This window comes from Podarcis muralis, chromosome 16 (assembly GCF_964188315.1).
Source record: "Podarcis muralis chromosome 16, rPodMur119.hap1.1, whole genome shotgun sequence".
In the NCBI taxonomy this organism is placed as follows: Eukaryota; Metazoa; Chordata; class Lepidosauria; order Squamata; family Lacertidae; genus Podarcis; species Podarcis muralis.
The window spans coordinates 19,572,196-19,588,324 of NC_135670.1; the positions used below are offsets into that span (position 1 = coordinate 19,572,196).

A 16,129-nucleotide genomic window follows, 5' to 3' on the forward strand; every position below is an offset into this window, starting at 1 on the left:
CAGCTCTGCTTCTTTACCTCTGCAGGTTTGGCAGATGTGCTGTTGTCTTGCCTCGGTGTCTGTTGTCTTGCCTCGGTGATGGATGAGAGTCAACAAACTGAAGCTCAATCCAGATAAGACTAAGGCACTGTTAGAGGATGGTTCCTGGATCATTTGGGTGGGAAGTAGCTGTGAGAACAGGATGCTGGACCAGATAAGCCATTGGCCTGATCCAGCAAGCCCCTTCTTATGTTCTTATGCTGTGTTCTATGTTCACTGTTGGAGTCAGTACCTCTGGGTACTGGTTGCTAGGAATTGCAAGTGTGTAGGGTGCTGTCGCACTTGAATCCTGTTTGCAGGATTCCAATGGGAATCTGGTTGCCCCCTGTGAGAATAGGGTGCTGGATCAGTTGGACCACCCACTTGACTGAAGGCAGCCCTGTTTAGGGAAGCTTTTGATGTTTAGCAGACTATTGTATTTTAATATTTTGTTGGAAGCCTCCCAGAGTGGCTGGGGAAACCCAGCCAGATGGGCGGGATATAAATAAAAAACTATTATTATTATTATTATTATTATTATTATTATTATTATTATTATTACCTGGTTATAAGTAAGAAGGCAGGCAGGGAGGGGCTGGTTAAGGGTAGACGGAGGTTGGTGGAGCAGTGGGCCATTCACCTTACAGGACCATCTTTGGCTCTGTTCTGCAAAGCACCTGAGTCTCAACCAGAACACAGTCAATTTCCATTTGCAAATCATCAGAACCGTCACTTCCTGATCAGGTGACAAGAAAAACTCTTGATCATGAGCAGACTCTGCATACATGTGTGTGTTTGCCTGAACGCCTAATACGTTGTCATGGAAATCCAGAACTATTACAAAGGCTGATGTCAAACACAAGTCTCCATTGTACTTAAGAAGGTCTAGATAAAAGGGGGTCATCATGATGTTAAACAGCACACAACATACGCAATGACTGATTCTGTTTGAGACTCCAGGAACAAAGCCACCCACCCATTTTTAGGGGAGAGGCTGTGTCTTCCCTTCTTAGGTGCAGAAGGCAATAGTGGGAAAAGGGTGTGGGTTGGTTTTATGGGATATCCAATGGCCACTGTGGATAGACATAGGCTTTATGCTGTGTCAAGCCAATGGTGCATCTAGCTCAGTATTGACCACACAGGTTGCCAGCAGCTCTCCAGGGTTTCAGACCAGGCTCTTTTCCCAACCCCAACTGGAAATGCTGGGGCTTGAACCCGGGACCTTCTGCATGCAAAGCAGATGCTCTACCATGGAGCTATTGGCCCCTTCCACAAACATGGGGACCTAAGAAGCTGCCTTATACAGAGTCAGAGCATTGGCCCAACCAACTCAGTGCTGTCTTCTGTGACTGGCAATAGATGCTATATCACTGAGCTACGGCCCCTTCCTTGCCTGACATGGTTGAGGAAGACCTACCAGGGTACTACCATTGCAGACATTGACTCTTCATCTGCCATATTTTGTCCATTCACTTTGTATGCACAGGGCCATCAGATCACATACGTCCTCTGTTGTATTTGCCCTGTGCTACTTCCCTCTCGAAGAGAAGACTCCCTGGAAAAGACCCTGATGTTGGGAAAGATGGAGGGCACAAGGAGAAGGGGATGACAGAGGATGAGAAGGTTGGACAGTGTTCTCGAAGCTACCAGCATGAGTTTGACCAAACTGCGGGAGGCCGTGGGAGACAGGAGTGCCTGGCGTGCTCTGGTCCATGGGGCTCACAAAGAGTCGGACACAACTAAACAACAACTTCCCTCTCCACGCCCCCCCCCCGCCCCCCAGACTCTCAAAAGAATCCAACTTTCTGGGAAGAACAGAACAATTCAAGTTACAAGAAAGGAGATTCTGACTAAACATCAGGAAAGACTTTCTGACAGTAAGAGCTGTTTGACAATAGAACAGTCTCCCTCAGGAGGGCTCTCCTTTCTAAGCGGAGGCTGGATGGCCATCTGTCATGGATGCTTTAGCTGAGATTTCTGCATTGCAGGGGGTTGGACTAGATGACCCGTGGGGTCCCTTCCAATTCTATGATTCTATAAATTGCGCAATCCCTGCAGGATTTTTTTATCCAGCAACATTGTGAGATGTGCCATAACGCTTCGGGATGAAGAGTTCGCTGCCATGCATAGCAAACTTTGCCACATCCGCCACTGTTACTTTTCCAATCAGTTCAAATTTAGCAGGATGTTTTGTTTAACCTTTGTTTTAATTGGAGCCTATCCACCAAACCTTTTTTTTCCCCCCTGGCATAGTGGCTAAGAGGCTGAGCTAGGATTTGAAACATTTGCAAATCTCAAAGGCAGATTTCAAATAAATGACATCGAACAAACAACTGGCCCCTAAGTCCTCAAGGAAAAGGAAGAAAGTAGATTGGGGAAGTGTCATAGCTCAGTGGTAGAATATCTCCTTTGTATGGAGAAGGTCTCCAACATCTCCAGGTAGGGCTGGGAATGTCCCCCAACTGATATTCTGGAAGGCCACTGCCAGCCTGTGTAGACAATGCTGCTTCTGGATGGTCCAATGTTCTGATTCATATATGACAACCTCCTATGTTCCTATGTTCTGAGCTCAGTTGTTGCCCTCTCCTTTAATTTTGACTGTTATGTCTTTTGTACCTGGCTCTCATTAGTAGATCTTGGGGTTCTAGTAAAAAAAGGGGGAAACCCAAAGAAGATTTTTAAAAGTCTGGTGTCTGCCCCCCTATCCTGCTCTACAGTACTTCACATCTGCACCATACTTTTAAAGCACATGGCTTCTCCCAAAGAACCATGGGAGCTGTTGTTTTTTCCTTCAAATAGCTGCAGTTCCCAAAATCCTTAGCAAACTTCACTTCCCAGTATTCCTCTGAGGAAGCTCTTCCTGGGAGCTGTGGTTTGTTAAGGGTGCTGGTGAGAGTTATTAGGAGAGCCCTTCCCCCTTCCCAGAACTACAGTTACCAGAGTGATCTGACCATCCTCTTCCAAGGGAATTCTGATGTTTTAGCTCTATGAGGGGAATAGGGGTCTTCCAAGCAACTCTCCCAGTAGTGATGTATGGAAGTGAGAGCTGGACCATAAAGAAGGCTGATCGCCGCAGAATGTATGCTTTTGAATTATGGTGCTGGAGGAGACTCTTGAGACTCCCATGGACTGCAAGAAGATCAAACCAATCCATTCTTAAGGAAATCAGCCCTGAGTGCTCACTGGAAGGACACATCCTGAAGCTGAGGCTCCAATACTTTGGCCACTTCATGAGAAGAGAAGACTCCCTGGAAAAGACCCTGATGTTGGGAAAGATGGAGGGCACAAGGAGAAGGGGAAGACAGAGGACGAGATGGTTGGACAGTGTTCTCGAAGCTACGAACATGAGTTTGGCCAAACTGCGGGAGGCAGTGGAAGACAGGAGTGCCTGGCGTGCTCTGGTCCACGGGGTCACGAAGAGTCGGACACGACTAAACAACTAAACAACAACAAAGCAACTCTCAGCACCAAGTACAGTTCCTAAGGATTCTGTGGGGAAGCCACACCTGGTTAAAGTGGCATAATACTGCTTTAAAAGTATAGTGCAGATGGGGGCACTGTGGGCCAAATAATGGCTTTCTGGGGCTGCACAAATATGTGGGCTCCCAGTGTGGACCTTGCAACTACTTTGTTCCTCTGTTGTCCTTTTTTACTCCCATAACCTCCTTCTGTGCCAAGCCTAGACATGTTGGTATGTGGTCTGAACCCGGGATAGCTCTTCCCTTGCTAACCGTGAGCTATACACAAGAACAAACCTTTACACGCTCCCAGTAAATTGCAGTGTGGGCTCACTGTGTCCTGCAAACCAGGCCCCGGATTGGTGAAATGAAGGCCCAGTTTTCAAAAACTGAATAATTGTTTTATAGAGGGAAGTCTTTCTGGTAGTTCCAGCTGGCGCCATTTTATCCTTTTATTGACAGTTTCCTTTTGATGCAGTTTTTATTTTTCTTTGTTAATGATTCTTTTCCTTTTGAAGAAATCTTTCAGTAGCTCTGGACTGTTATTTTTAAATGGTTTTTTAAAAATGACATGTTTGGGCAGAGTTGTCTTTTCCCCAGCTGCATGCCCAAATCATGTCCACAAATATAGACAGTGGTGTTTGTGTTTTTGTGTGTGTGTGTGTGTGTGTGTGTGTGTGTGTGTGTGTGTGTGTGTGTGTAGGCTGGCATTCAGATCTGATGTCCTTGGGTCAGTCACTCTCTCAGCCTAACCTACCCTGCAGGGTTGTTCTGGAGATAAACTGAGGGAAGGGAGAACCATATGTATTCCACCAGGGATGCGGGTGGCGCTGTAGTCTAAACCACTGAGCCTCTTGGGCTTGCCAATTACAGCGGTACCTCGGGTTACATACGCTTCAGGTTACATACACTTCAGGTTACAGACTCCGCTAACCCAGAAATCGTGCTTCAGGTTAAGAACTTTGCTTCAGGATGAGAACAGAAATTGTGCTCCGGCGGCACAGCGGCAGCAGGAGGCCCCATTAGCTAAAGTGGTGCTTCAGGTTAAGAACAGTTTCAGGTTAAGTATGGACCTCCGGAACAAATTAAGTACTTAACCCGAGGTACCACTGTAGAAGGTCAGCGGTTCAAATCCCCGCAACGGGGTGAGCTCCCGTTGCTCTGTCCCAGCTCCTGCCAACCTAGCAGTTCGAAAGCACGTCAAAGTGCAAGTAGATAAATAGGAACCGTTGTAGTGGGAAGGTAAACGGCGTTTCCTTGCACTCTGGTTTTTGTCATGGTGTCCAGTTGCACCAGAAGTGGTTTAGTCCTGCTGGCCACATGACCCAGAAAGCTGTCTGTGGACAAACGCCGGTTCCCTCGACCTGAAAGCGAGATGAGCCTTTGTTGCCTTTGACTGGACTTAACCGTCCAGGGGTCCTTTACCTTTTTTAATGTATTCCACCTTGAGCTCCTTTGAGGAAAAGGTGGGATATAAATGCAATAAACAGATAAAGACACACAGAGAAACATACTACACACAAGCACCTTGTTAAGTCATAAGAACTGTAGAGTTGCAAGAGAGCTCAATGGGACATCACCTTGGTAGAGTTGAGCCCAGGGATTCAACTTTCAGTATCACCACCACAGAATCCTTGACCTCTCCTTTTTAGTACAGTGTGATCACACACACACACACACAAGCAAACAGACTTTTAATGGCTACTATCCCTGGTGGCTGTGTTCTACCTCCACTATCGGAGGTTGTAATGCTTTGAAACACCAGTTGCTGAAAACCACAGGAGAGAATTTCTGTTGGGCTCAGGTCCAGCTTGCGGGCTTTCCATAGACATCTTGTTTGGCTTCTGGGAGAAAAGGATGCTGGACTAAATGGGCCACTGGCCTGATCCAGCAGGACTCCCTCCCCCCCCCCCCCATTTTGGGGGCTTCTCATTTGCACGGCTGATGGTAAAGAGAAATTCATCCCTTGGTTTTGCAGCTGGATACTATGCACGTTTACTCAGACGTCAACGCCACCGCATTCAGTGAAGGGTTAACCTCCCTCCCCACGCACACAAATCCCTTTGGACTTCAGCTTTAATCCCGTCTAAACGGTGCCTAAACTGTCCCTATTCAGGGCAGACTTCCGTGGGAATAAGTCCTATTGAATGCGGTGGGATTTATTTCCCAGGAAACACGCATCATAAGCCGTCCCAACCCATACACAGGCCCTGTGCTCACCACAGGCTTATCTAGTTTCACTCCGGAGTGAGTCCCGATGTATTCGGTGCAAGTGTGCACAAGATTTCAGCCTCGCATAATAAAATCCTCGGGGCCTTTATTTCGGGGGGGGGGGGTGGGGAGGAACAAAAAACCCAGGGAGTCCAAGCAGGTTTACTCGGGGGCAAGTCCCGGTATGTTCAATGGAGCTTACTCCCTAGTAAGCGCGCAATTGCGGAGGTATCCGAGGTACAGCCCTGCTCCGAGTCTAGCCATTGAAATCAATGGGCCTCGGCCAGTCGGGTTTGCCCATTTCAATGGGTCTACGCCGAGTAGAGCTAGCATTGAATCCGGGGCTTGTTCGGAGCAGAGCGCGCCTAGGTTTTGCAGCCTCGCCCGGCGGAGTTGCAGAAGCCATGAAACAGGTCCTGGGGTTTTATTTTTTGCGGGGCGGGGAAGGGGGCGGGCGGGCGATGAGCTCCCTCTTCCCGGGAGAAGGAGTTTGATTCGGGCTCCCTCAGCGGGGCGTGGAGCTGACGCGCTTATATAAAAGCTTTTCTGACGAGGTGGCTGGCGAGGCCGCCTCGTCGCTGGCTGCGCCCCCGTGGTTGGCCGTCCCGCTCGACTCGGGGGCCGTGCAGAGCGCATAAAGGGGACCCGGCAAGCCGAGCGGAGGCGCAGCGTGGCAGGGCGAGCCCACCGGCCGGTCGGGCTGCCCCCTCGCCCCTTCCTCCCTCCCTTCCTTCTTTCCCCGGGAGGGAAGCCGAGGAGGCGGCGGCGCGGGAACCTCAGCAACCGGGAAGGGGCGGAGAAGGAGGAAAAGGACGGCCGGATCGACGGGCGAGGCAGGCGAAGGAGGCGCCGGCCGAGCCGACAGCTCCGCGAGGACTCGACGGTCCCGGCCACCCACCTCCGGCCACCAGGTGAGCGCTCCCTCCTTCCGCTGAATGCATCACATGTCAAAGAAAATAGGAACCGGGGCTCAAGCTATCATTAGTCTCTCTTTAGTCTTCTCTCTCTGTCTCTGTCTCCGAATGCGCAAACTTGGCAATACTGTCCTACCCCCCCAAGATTCGGTTCGAGGTGGCTCTCTGCACATGTTCAGAGGCATTCCTGATTTGCCATGCTGCCTCTACTCCTCTCCTCCAAGCCCAAACTCGGCAGTATTTCTCCTAGCCCCCCAGGTCTGGTGCAATGTTGCCGAGGGCTCTCCGCACATGCTCAGAGGCACTCCTGAGTCCCGACTTGCCATGCTGTGAGGATGACCCCTCCCCACTTTGTTTTGTTTTTATAGGTTAGGGGGATTAGCCTTTGGTTCTTATTAACTTGGTGGGGTTCTATCGTCTTTTTGAGGCGGGCGAACCTCTTCCTTGCCGTCTGAGCAGTTCGTAGGCGGGGGAGACCCGACGTGAAAAGAAACTAAGACGAAACCCAGCAAAATGAGCCTCTCCCCTCTGCAGGGAAAAGCTGGAATGGGGGGGGGGGGGTTGAGTTGATAACTCCTGAAGCCGGAGAGAAAGGCTCGAAGCCTTCAAGGGTGCGGGGGAATCTGACCCCAAGCGTCGGTTTGTGTGTGTGGGAGGGTATAAGTGGCCCCGTCTTCTTTGCCCATCGAGCCAGCCGTCAAAGCACAGACGCCTTCGGGATGTCCGCCAACTCGGGGCAAGCCTTGGAGCAGTTAGGCGGGGTTCCCCTCGCTCCATGAGTGGGGCTGGGTCACTCACCGGTGGTTTAGTTCTGCTGTTCTTAATAGATGTGGGGGCCAGAGAGTCTTGCCTTAGAGCACCCCCACATACCCCCATACACCCGCAAAACTGAGATTCCAGATCCTTAGGACCTGCCATGATTTCTCCCAGACTTCCCCCATCCCTCTTCCCGGGCGATCTCTGATCTAAGCCTCTTGTCTCAATATACCGGGCCGGGGAGAACGGGGGTGGGGGGAGAGATAGCCTGCCCTATACTCATAGAAGCAAAGTTGGAAGGGACCGCGAGGATCATCTAGTCCAACCGCCTGCAATATTTTGTCCATCTCACGATCCTGAGATGGAGTCTCATGCTCTACTGACTGAGCATAGAGTTCGACTTCTGAAGTTACCTAAGAGCCTCCTCTCCAGTGCGGGATCTGCAATACAGCAGGGAAGGAGGCTCTCCCACTCCCTCCTCCCTTCTGTCCTGTGTCAGTCTGTTCCACAGTCAAACAGACCTTGGGAAGTTTCCCCAAGAAGCGTCGCCGGAATCTGCTTCTCTGGAAAACCCCACCCCTTGAAATCTTCGCCCTGCCTTCTTCTGGAGCGACGGAGAGCCTCTTAAAACTCGTCCGTCCGCTTCTCTCCCTGCCAAGAGGCGTCTAGCAAGCCGGCTTTGCCAGCGGAGCCAGCCTTGGAACAGACCCATCCGCCAAGCGGGGATTGTGCGTGCTCCTGGACAGAGTGTAAGCAACCGGGTTTAATTTGGGTTAAGCGGAACTCCAACGCTCAGGGCGGGAGTTTAGGAAATCCAATCGGGTGGCGCCGCTCTTCCTTGGGACCCCATGGGGAAACACTGGGGACCTACTTCTAAGCAAACGGGTCTACACGTCTCTCTGCCCCCCCCCTTTAACCTTTAGCTTCAAAGCCAGAGCAAACCGAGGCTAAATCCGTATTTACATAGGATAGCATAGAATACTTAATACTGAACCAGTGGTCCATCTCGCTCAGGATTGCCCACACGGACCGGCAGCTGCTCTCCAGGGTTGCAGGCAGGTTCCGCGGATCGAACCAGGGACCTTTTGCGTGAAATGCAGGCGCTCTGCCCCTGAGCTACGACTCTAACCCATGTAATCAACTCTACTTTGTTGAGGGAAAGGCACACGCCCAAAGGCACTGTCGAACCGGGAAAGTCATGGGTTTTGAAGTGACACGGGTTGAAATAGGTTCCGGCGCTCAGAAGAACACCTCCCGACCCCCGCTCGCTCGCTCGCGCGCACGCCTTTTTCTTTTCCAGACTCTTTATGGTCTGCTTTCCTGAGTAGGGTAACTGCGAAAATTCGCAGTTTGCAAGGGGGAGTGGTGGGCTCGGTTCGATCCAGTCTCCTGCTCGCTCCCCACTTCCCAAAATCGGGGCTCCATCTTCGCAGTTTCTGGGCAGATGCTTCTCCCTTTCACGTGAGGGGGGGGGAAATAAAAGCTGTTCCATCAACCAGCCCGAATTAGACTCCATAAATTAACCTTTCCATCTGGTACAGGAGAGATGGGAGACAAACGAAGGGAAAACGTGAATAAATAAGACAGGTTCGGAGTTTTGTTTTGTTTTCCTCTTTGGTTTATTCCGGGGACTCTAGCAGCTCCAGATTGCTTCCAGCGACATTTCACCGCGTGAGTTTCCCGTCTTCCCATTTCTCAGACGGTTAACTGAGGCTGCAAGCGCACCAATAAAATAATCGTTCCGCGGCGCGATTTGGACCGGAGAGCATTAGCATTCTGCTGTCACACTGTAGCTGAGAGGGGTTTTTTTGGGAGGGGGGGTCGGCTTTCCATGTCCGGCAAGAATCGTTTGCTGTCAGATTTATTCGCCATACCTAGAAAGGTGGCGTGTGAATGGCAGGTAATCGCTCCCAATCGTAACGTGTGAAGGGGAGGGTAGTGTTTGGCGAATGCTGACAGAGGATGTTATTTTTAGGGCTTAATCCTAAACCCAAAATTTGTTTAAAATAAGGGTGGGGGAGCGTGAGTTTTGAGAGACGGCGTTCGGAGAAATCCAGCCCCTTGTTCTCTTTGCTGATATTGACACGGGTCCTTTTCCTTCGCTCCCCTCCCGCGCTGACCCCGTTCGGCCAGAGTCCTCGCGGTCTCTCGCTCCTGGCTCCGACGGCGCGGACCGCCCTCCGCCAGGGCGCCCTCCTGCCGCTTGAGCCAGCGCGCTCTCGGGGTTTCCCCGGGCGAGGCAGGCAGCCCTTCCGGGAGGGAGCCTAAACTCAGAAAGTGGGAAGAGGGAAGCGATTAAATATGGGCGGCAAGGAGCCTTGAAAGAACTGCGCGTCTCTTAGTTCTAGGAAGGCATCTGGTAATAAAGTCTCATTGTTCCTCTTCTGTTAAAAAAAGGGGGTCGGTACCGAGGCGTATTCAGCACCTCTGGACGAGATCAGCACCTCGGACAGCTCCCCGCGCTAATGTGGTTCAGAGACGCAGCTGCGCTGCGCTCGGGGATTTACGGCGCCCCTTTCCAAGAGATCCTACTTTTCTGTTGCTTCTTGCCGTAGCTAGCTAGCAAGGAAATTGTGTGTTTGTGCATCTGGTTTGTTTCTTCATGTTTCCCTCTAATCAATGGGCTTACTTCTGAGTCGGTATACTCATGCCAAGAGTTATTGAGGCATATTTACAGGTTTCCTTTAATCGTGCATTCCATCAAAAGAAATCCGAATTCCTGGGACGTTCTGTACTGTTCACAAGCTACTTCCGGCGATTAATATTTCCAAATCCTTTCAGCCGTCCCGGGAGCTGTTTCTGCCCAAAGACGCTCAACTACCTACCTGTGTGTTATATGTACTTGTATTCCTCCCTCCCGCCCCCATCTCTCGAAGCTGAGTGAGCCGAGATCCTGCGTACTTTTTCTCAAGATTAATTCTCGCTGATAGCAAAGCCGGCACACGCAAGAACCCTTTGAACTCTGTGAGACTTACTTCGGAGTAGACTGGTTGCATTGTTAGGTTGCAGTCTTGTAGCTTAGAGGGTGGGAAGAGGACTGTTTAGAGAGAGAATACTAGGGCTGGGAGTGACATTTAAACGTGGATTGCTTGTTGTCCCACTAAATCCCAGCTATCATGTTGTGGAGAACAGTGCCGTTTTCGGTCCTGGGTTCGAATCCTAATTAAGTGGGGATTGTAAAATGTCGCTGATACATTTCAGATTTGCCTTCTGTCTGTAAAATGTGAAGAATAGCCTCTCAGGTGGTGGATGAAGGAGATATGGAAAGCATCCTACTGGGAACTGGAATGTAGGTGCAATTTAAAAAAAAACAAACAATCTGAGCCCTTAAATCCACCTAATTACTTCTCTTTCCCCCTTCTCTCTCTCTCTCTCTCTCTCTCTCTCTCTCTGTGTGTGTGTGTGTGTGTGTGTGTTAGAGAGAGAGAGAGAGAGAGAGAGATTTAGAAAACACTCTCCTGGAGATGTGGGTGTGTGGTTTGTGCTGACCCAAATCTTACACAGCCCGTGGTTCCTTATTTATTGCTATGATTGGGGTCAAGTTTTACTAGGCTTTATTCCACCCAGGTCAAAGACCCAGTTTTGAACTCTGCCATGCACCAAGAGAGAGACTGGGATCCTCAATGGTAACCCTCTGGAGGCTTCACCCGGGGCAAAAAACCCATCTAGCTCCCTGTAGCTACGGCTCCGCACCAGTTACAGCCATTTTGGCTGGAGATAAGTTAGCGTGCTGGACTAGGACTTGGGAGACCAAGGTCCAAATCTCCGTGAAGCTCACTGGGTGTTTTTGGTCCAGCCACAGTCTTTCAAACTAACCTCCTTCACAGGGTTGTTGTGAGGATAAAATGGGGATGAAGAAAACCATGTATGCCCCCTTGAGCTCTTTGCAGGGAATGTGGGATATAAATGTAATGATGAGTGAAATGCTCACTCTCAAGGGGGCATAGCTGAGTGGTTAGAGCATCTCTGTTTTGCATGCAGAAAGTCCTGGGTTCAGTCTTTGGCATCGCCAATCCTGGAGAGTCACTGCCGGTTGGTGTAGACAATACTGATCTGGAAGTACAGTGGTACCTCGGGTTAAGTACTTAATTCATTCCGGAGGTCCGTTCTTAACCTGAAACTGTTCTTCACCTGAAGCACCACTTTAGCTAATGGGCCATCCTGCTGCTGCCGCGCCTCCGGAGCCCAATTTCTGTTCTTATCCTGAAGCAAAGTTCTTAACCTGAAGCACTATTTCTGGGTTAGCGGAGTCTGTAACCTGAAGCATATGTAACCTGAAGCGTATGTAACCCGAGGTACCACTGTACCAACGGTCTGGCTCGCTACAAAGCAGCTTCCCATGTTTGCCATGATCTTATGAGCGAGTGAAAATGTGATGTTTGCATTCACTGTGTTAATCTCCCCATCTCTCTCCCTCCCCCCCCCCCCCCCCGCCAAGCAGCAAGAAGTCCAGAGGCAGTGCTACACAAGGCTTGGCTTCTGTTGAATGAGAGTGCGCTGGAAACCTTAATATCTATTGCTATTTTACAAATATGCATGCAGTTCATAGCAGAAGCAAAGCAGCTCCTACGGCAGGCGGCACAACTGCAGAACCTGCATCAGATACATAGACAGGGCAACTGCTGTGGCGTCCCCTTCACCACCACCTCCCTAGTCCTCACACCAGCTGCATGGCATCTGTCTCAGAGGAAAGATAGGGGACAAATGCCATCAGTTAATGCATAGTTTAAATGAATAGTAAAAAATAATAAATTGTGAATCCTTAATAAATATTAATTTGTTATGTACTGATGCAGCGTTTGCCTTTTCTCAAAGGCGTTCAATACAGCGCACACATTTGTTTGTTTGTTTGTTGTGTTTATATCCCACGTTTTCCTCCAAGGAGCTCAAAGTGGCAAACACAGTTCTCCCTCTCCATTTTACTCTGACAGCTTCCCTGTGAGGCAAGTTAGGCAGTGAGTAGCCCAAGGTCACCCAGGGAGCTTCATGGCTGAGTGGAAATTTGAACTCCTGGGGTCCTAACCCAACACTCTAACTACCCCTCCCCTGAAATACCTTATGCTCACAACAAACCTGTTAGGTAGGTCAAGCTAAGAGAGAAAGTCAGCAAACTTTTTGGGCAGGGGGCCGGTCCACTGTCCTTCAGTCCTTGTGGGGGGCCGGACTATTTTTTTTTTGGGGGGGGGAATGAATGAATTCCTATGCCCCACAAATAACCCAGGGATGCATTTTAAATAAAAGGGCACATTCTACTCATGTAAAAACATGCTGATTCCCGGACTGCCTGCGGGCCGGATTTAGAAGGTGATTGGGCTGGATCTGGCCCCCGGGCCTTAGTTTGCCTACCCATACATCTCAAGGCATCCTTTCTATTGCGCATTCACAATGATCTGTTCTCATGGTGGTATCAACCTGGGTGTACGTAATCCTGCTTTCAACACTCTTTGAGCTTGCAAAAGTTTTTTTGGGGGGGAAACTGCAGCTTTGTTTGCGATCTGTGCACATCCCAGAACTATCTCCTGAAATCCCACAATGTTTTATACCACAAATGGGATGGTTATTATTATTGGTCCCATTTTAAATATTTTTTTAAATTTTGCGCTATATTGCAAGAGTGCCCTTCCAGATGGCAATAATTTGGTAACATTGGGGGAGCATGGCTAGTAAAACAGAATGATGTTTGAGCGGTCCAATACAAATCAACAATAAAGCACTATTATTTCCTGAATGACATGACACAGAATACAACCCCCCCCCCCAAAAAAAAAACCCAGCATCATGGAGGGTCCCAGATTGACTGGTCCAATGGTATGTGTTTTTTGTTTCAGAGCTTTGTGAAGTATAAGGGAAATTCCTTACATATTCCATGTAGGTAAAGTGTAGGGATATAGGAGTAGAGAACAATTTTGCAAGCTAGCTGAAATATTAGCTATCCAGCCAGAACATTTCTAGATTCAAGAGCCCCCGAGCATTAAAACAGATGGGATGCGGGAGTCTTGCAACTGAGCCTTGATAGCAATTTCTTCCTCATTTAAAAAGTAGCTGCGTGGTGTGTGTTTTTTTGGAACAGTGATGCTGTGTTGGGAGCCGGGACAGGAAAGGGTCTAATCTTTATTGTTCCATATAGTTTTATGGATCTAAGTTGCCACTCAAAGCTCCTGTGAATTCTCTGGAAGAAGAGATCTGTTTCATGTCTGCATTTGTTTTCCACCAGTAGGTTCATGCAAAGCTACAGGAGGGGACTGATAGCCAGTAACCAGCACCAGTGTAAAGGGCTTAGCTCCTCTCCAGGTACTAGTGCTCTGATTTTTTAATTTAAAAAACCCACCTCCCCGCAGCTGCTTTTCAATGTGGGAGGGAAGAGACAACTGTCAGGAGATTTCTGGTGTCAGACCTGTTTTGGCCCTCAGGGTAGAATGCTGAACTTGGATCTAGTATTGCTTCCTGGCAACCTGTTTACTGAACGTTCCACCTGATTCATTTCACCGCAAGATTAGAGGACGCTGACTCTTTAATGAGCGGCCACTCTGATTAGCTGTGGGGATGTTAGATGAAAGTTACCCCACACTTTCCAGTGCATTTTCCTTACTCCAAAGTCTTCTCACGGGGGGGAGTGGGTTTGCTGCACAAGAGGACCAAATGAACTAGAATTGTACGACCCAAATTTCCCAAATTGCAATTGAATCCTACCCAAAAAAACACACCATCTGGAAGACCCTTAGGGGAGAGACCTGGCTTCAAAACCAAGGTCATTTGTAAACTTAACTTGATCAAGCCACAATCTGCAGTTCAATTATATACAGTGGTGCCTTTTTTCTCAAACGCCTTGGTACTTAAATGCCTTGGTTCTCAAATGCCAAAAACCTGGAAGTAAGTGTTTTGGTTTTCTAATGCTTTTCGGAAGCCAAACATCCGATGCAACTGTCGGCTATTTTTTCCAGGGCACCTGCACTAATCAGAAGCTGCGCTTTTGTTTTTGAACATTTCGGAAGTCAAACGGACTTCCAGAATGGATTAAGTATGGCGCTTTTGTTTTTGCTATTTATTTTGTGTTTTTGTTTTTGAGGCTTTTTCGGTTAATTTGTTTTTGTGACTGTGTGGAACCCAGTTCAACTACCGATTGATTGATTGATTGATTGTGTGACTGCGGAAGTGGATAAAAGCCCCCCATCCAAACCATGACTATCATCAGTGCAAGTAAGAAAAAAATATAATTTTAATTTTTATCATCTACAATATTGTCTAATTTATTTTATAGTACAGCACATCACATTGATTATTGCTTTCATTTTATGGATCAATGTCTCGTTAGATAGTAAAATTCATGTTTCTGTTTCAGGGGTTGTTTTTAAAAGTCTGGAACAGATTAATCCGTTTTGCATTACTTTCTATGGGAAAGCGTGCCTTGGTTTTGGAACGCTTTGGTTTTGGAATGGTACTTCCAGAACGGATTAAGTTTGAGAACCAAGGTACCACTGTACCTGAACTATAGTGGCAAGAGGAGGAGTTGTGACTCACAAGGACCTGTTCACATTATGGGAGAATAGCCCTACTTTAGCAGAGATTGCTGCCTATTACTATTTGAGGAGCGGGAAAATGCATTGCAGGGGTACGACTAGATGGCTCTTGGGGTCCCCTCTCACTTTCACACGCAGCAGGTCTTTGCAGTTTGGTTGCCCTGTTTCATACAAGGTATTTCTATACTCAGTTGGTAGAACATGATACTCTTAATCTCAGGGTTATGGATTCAAGCCCCACTTTGGCAGGGGTTGGACTAGATGACCACTGTGGTCCCTTCAAACTCTACTGTACAAGTCCATGATTCTATCCTGGACCAGTGGCAGACATTGGCATGTTAAATTTCAGCAACACCATGTGTGACGGCCAAAATTCAACGCCCTCTGCCTCCTGCGCTCCACTCTAAATAATAGTTGCAGCGCCTCTGAGGCTCTGTGCCCAGTGCGACTGAACCGGCCGCACTCCCCTAAATCTGCCTGTGCCACTCATGCTGGGTTTTGCCTGGTGAATTTAAGAGCTTAAGAAATGCTTGAGGGCACACTCGAATGTAAAAAAAGCAGTGACCCTACTGGTTCTGAGCCTGGAGGTGACTTGCAGACATCATGACAGTACGCTTTCACAGAGCAAGTTCCCGCAGCCCAGAAAGTTTAACTATGAACCCCTTCAAATCCATGTTTTTTCCCTTCTTCTTCTTATTCTGCAGCATGTCATGGACACAATAATACTGGGGTGGGGGTTACTGGGTTGCTTTTGTTTTTATTTTGATGACGTATTTTGTGTTTTTATTTTGTGATTTTTGTCTTGTGAACTGCCCTGAAACCTGCGGGTATAGGACGGCATACACATTTAATAATACAGTGGTACCTCAGGTTACATACGCTTCAGGTTACATACGCTTCAGGTTACATACGCTTCAGGTTACAGACTCTGCTAACCCAGAAATAGTGTTTCAGGTTAAGAACTTTGCTTCAGGATGAGAACAGAAATTGTGCTTCCGCGGCGCAGCAGCAGCAAGAGGCCCCATTAGCTAAAGTGGTGCTTCAGGTTAAGAACAGTTTCAGGTTAAGAACGGGCCTCTGGAATGAATTAAGTACTTAACCCGAAGTACCACTGTAATATTAATAATAATAATAATAATAATAATAATAATAATAATAATAATAGGTTGATTTGTACCGGACGCATCATTCCACTTTATTAGTTGTTCCTTAAGGCTCTCCCAGTACCACCATATTATTGCCATCTTGGGGAAGG

At 48.4% G+C, this 16,129-nt stretch overlaps 1 protein-coding gene across 1 annotated transcript in view; it reads left to right on the plus strand.

The window, feature by feature from the left end:
- Positions 1 to 6,223: 6,223 nt before the first annotated feature.
- Positions 6,224 to 16,129, plus strand: part of NOS1 (nitric oxide synthase 1) — a 134,931-nt gene continuing 125,025 nt past the window's right edge. Inside the window, exon 1 of the mRNA XM_077920498.1 lies at positions 6,224 to 6,598. The gene's annotated coding sequence lies outside the window, so the exon portion shown is untranslated. The remainder of the gene's footprint in view (positions 6,599 to 16,129) is intronic.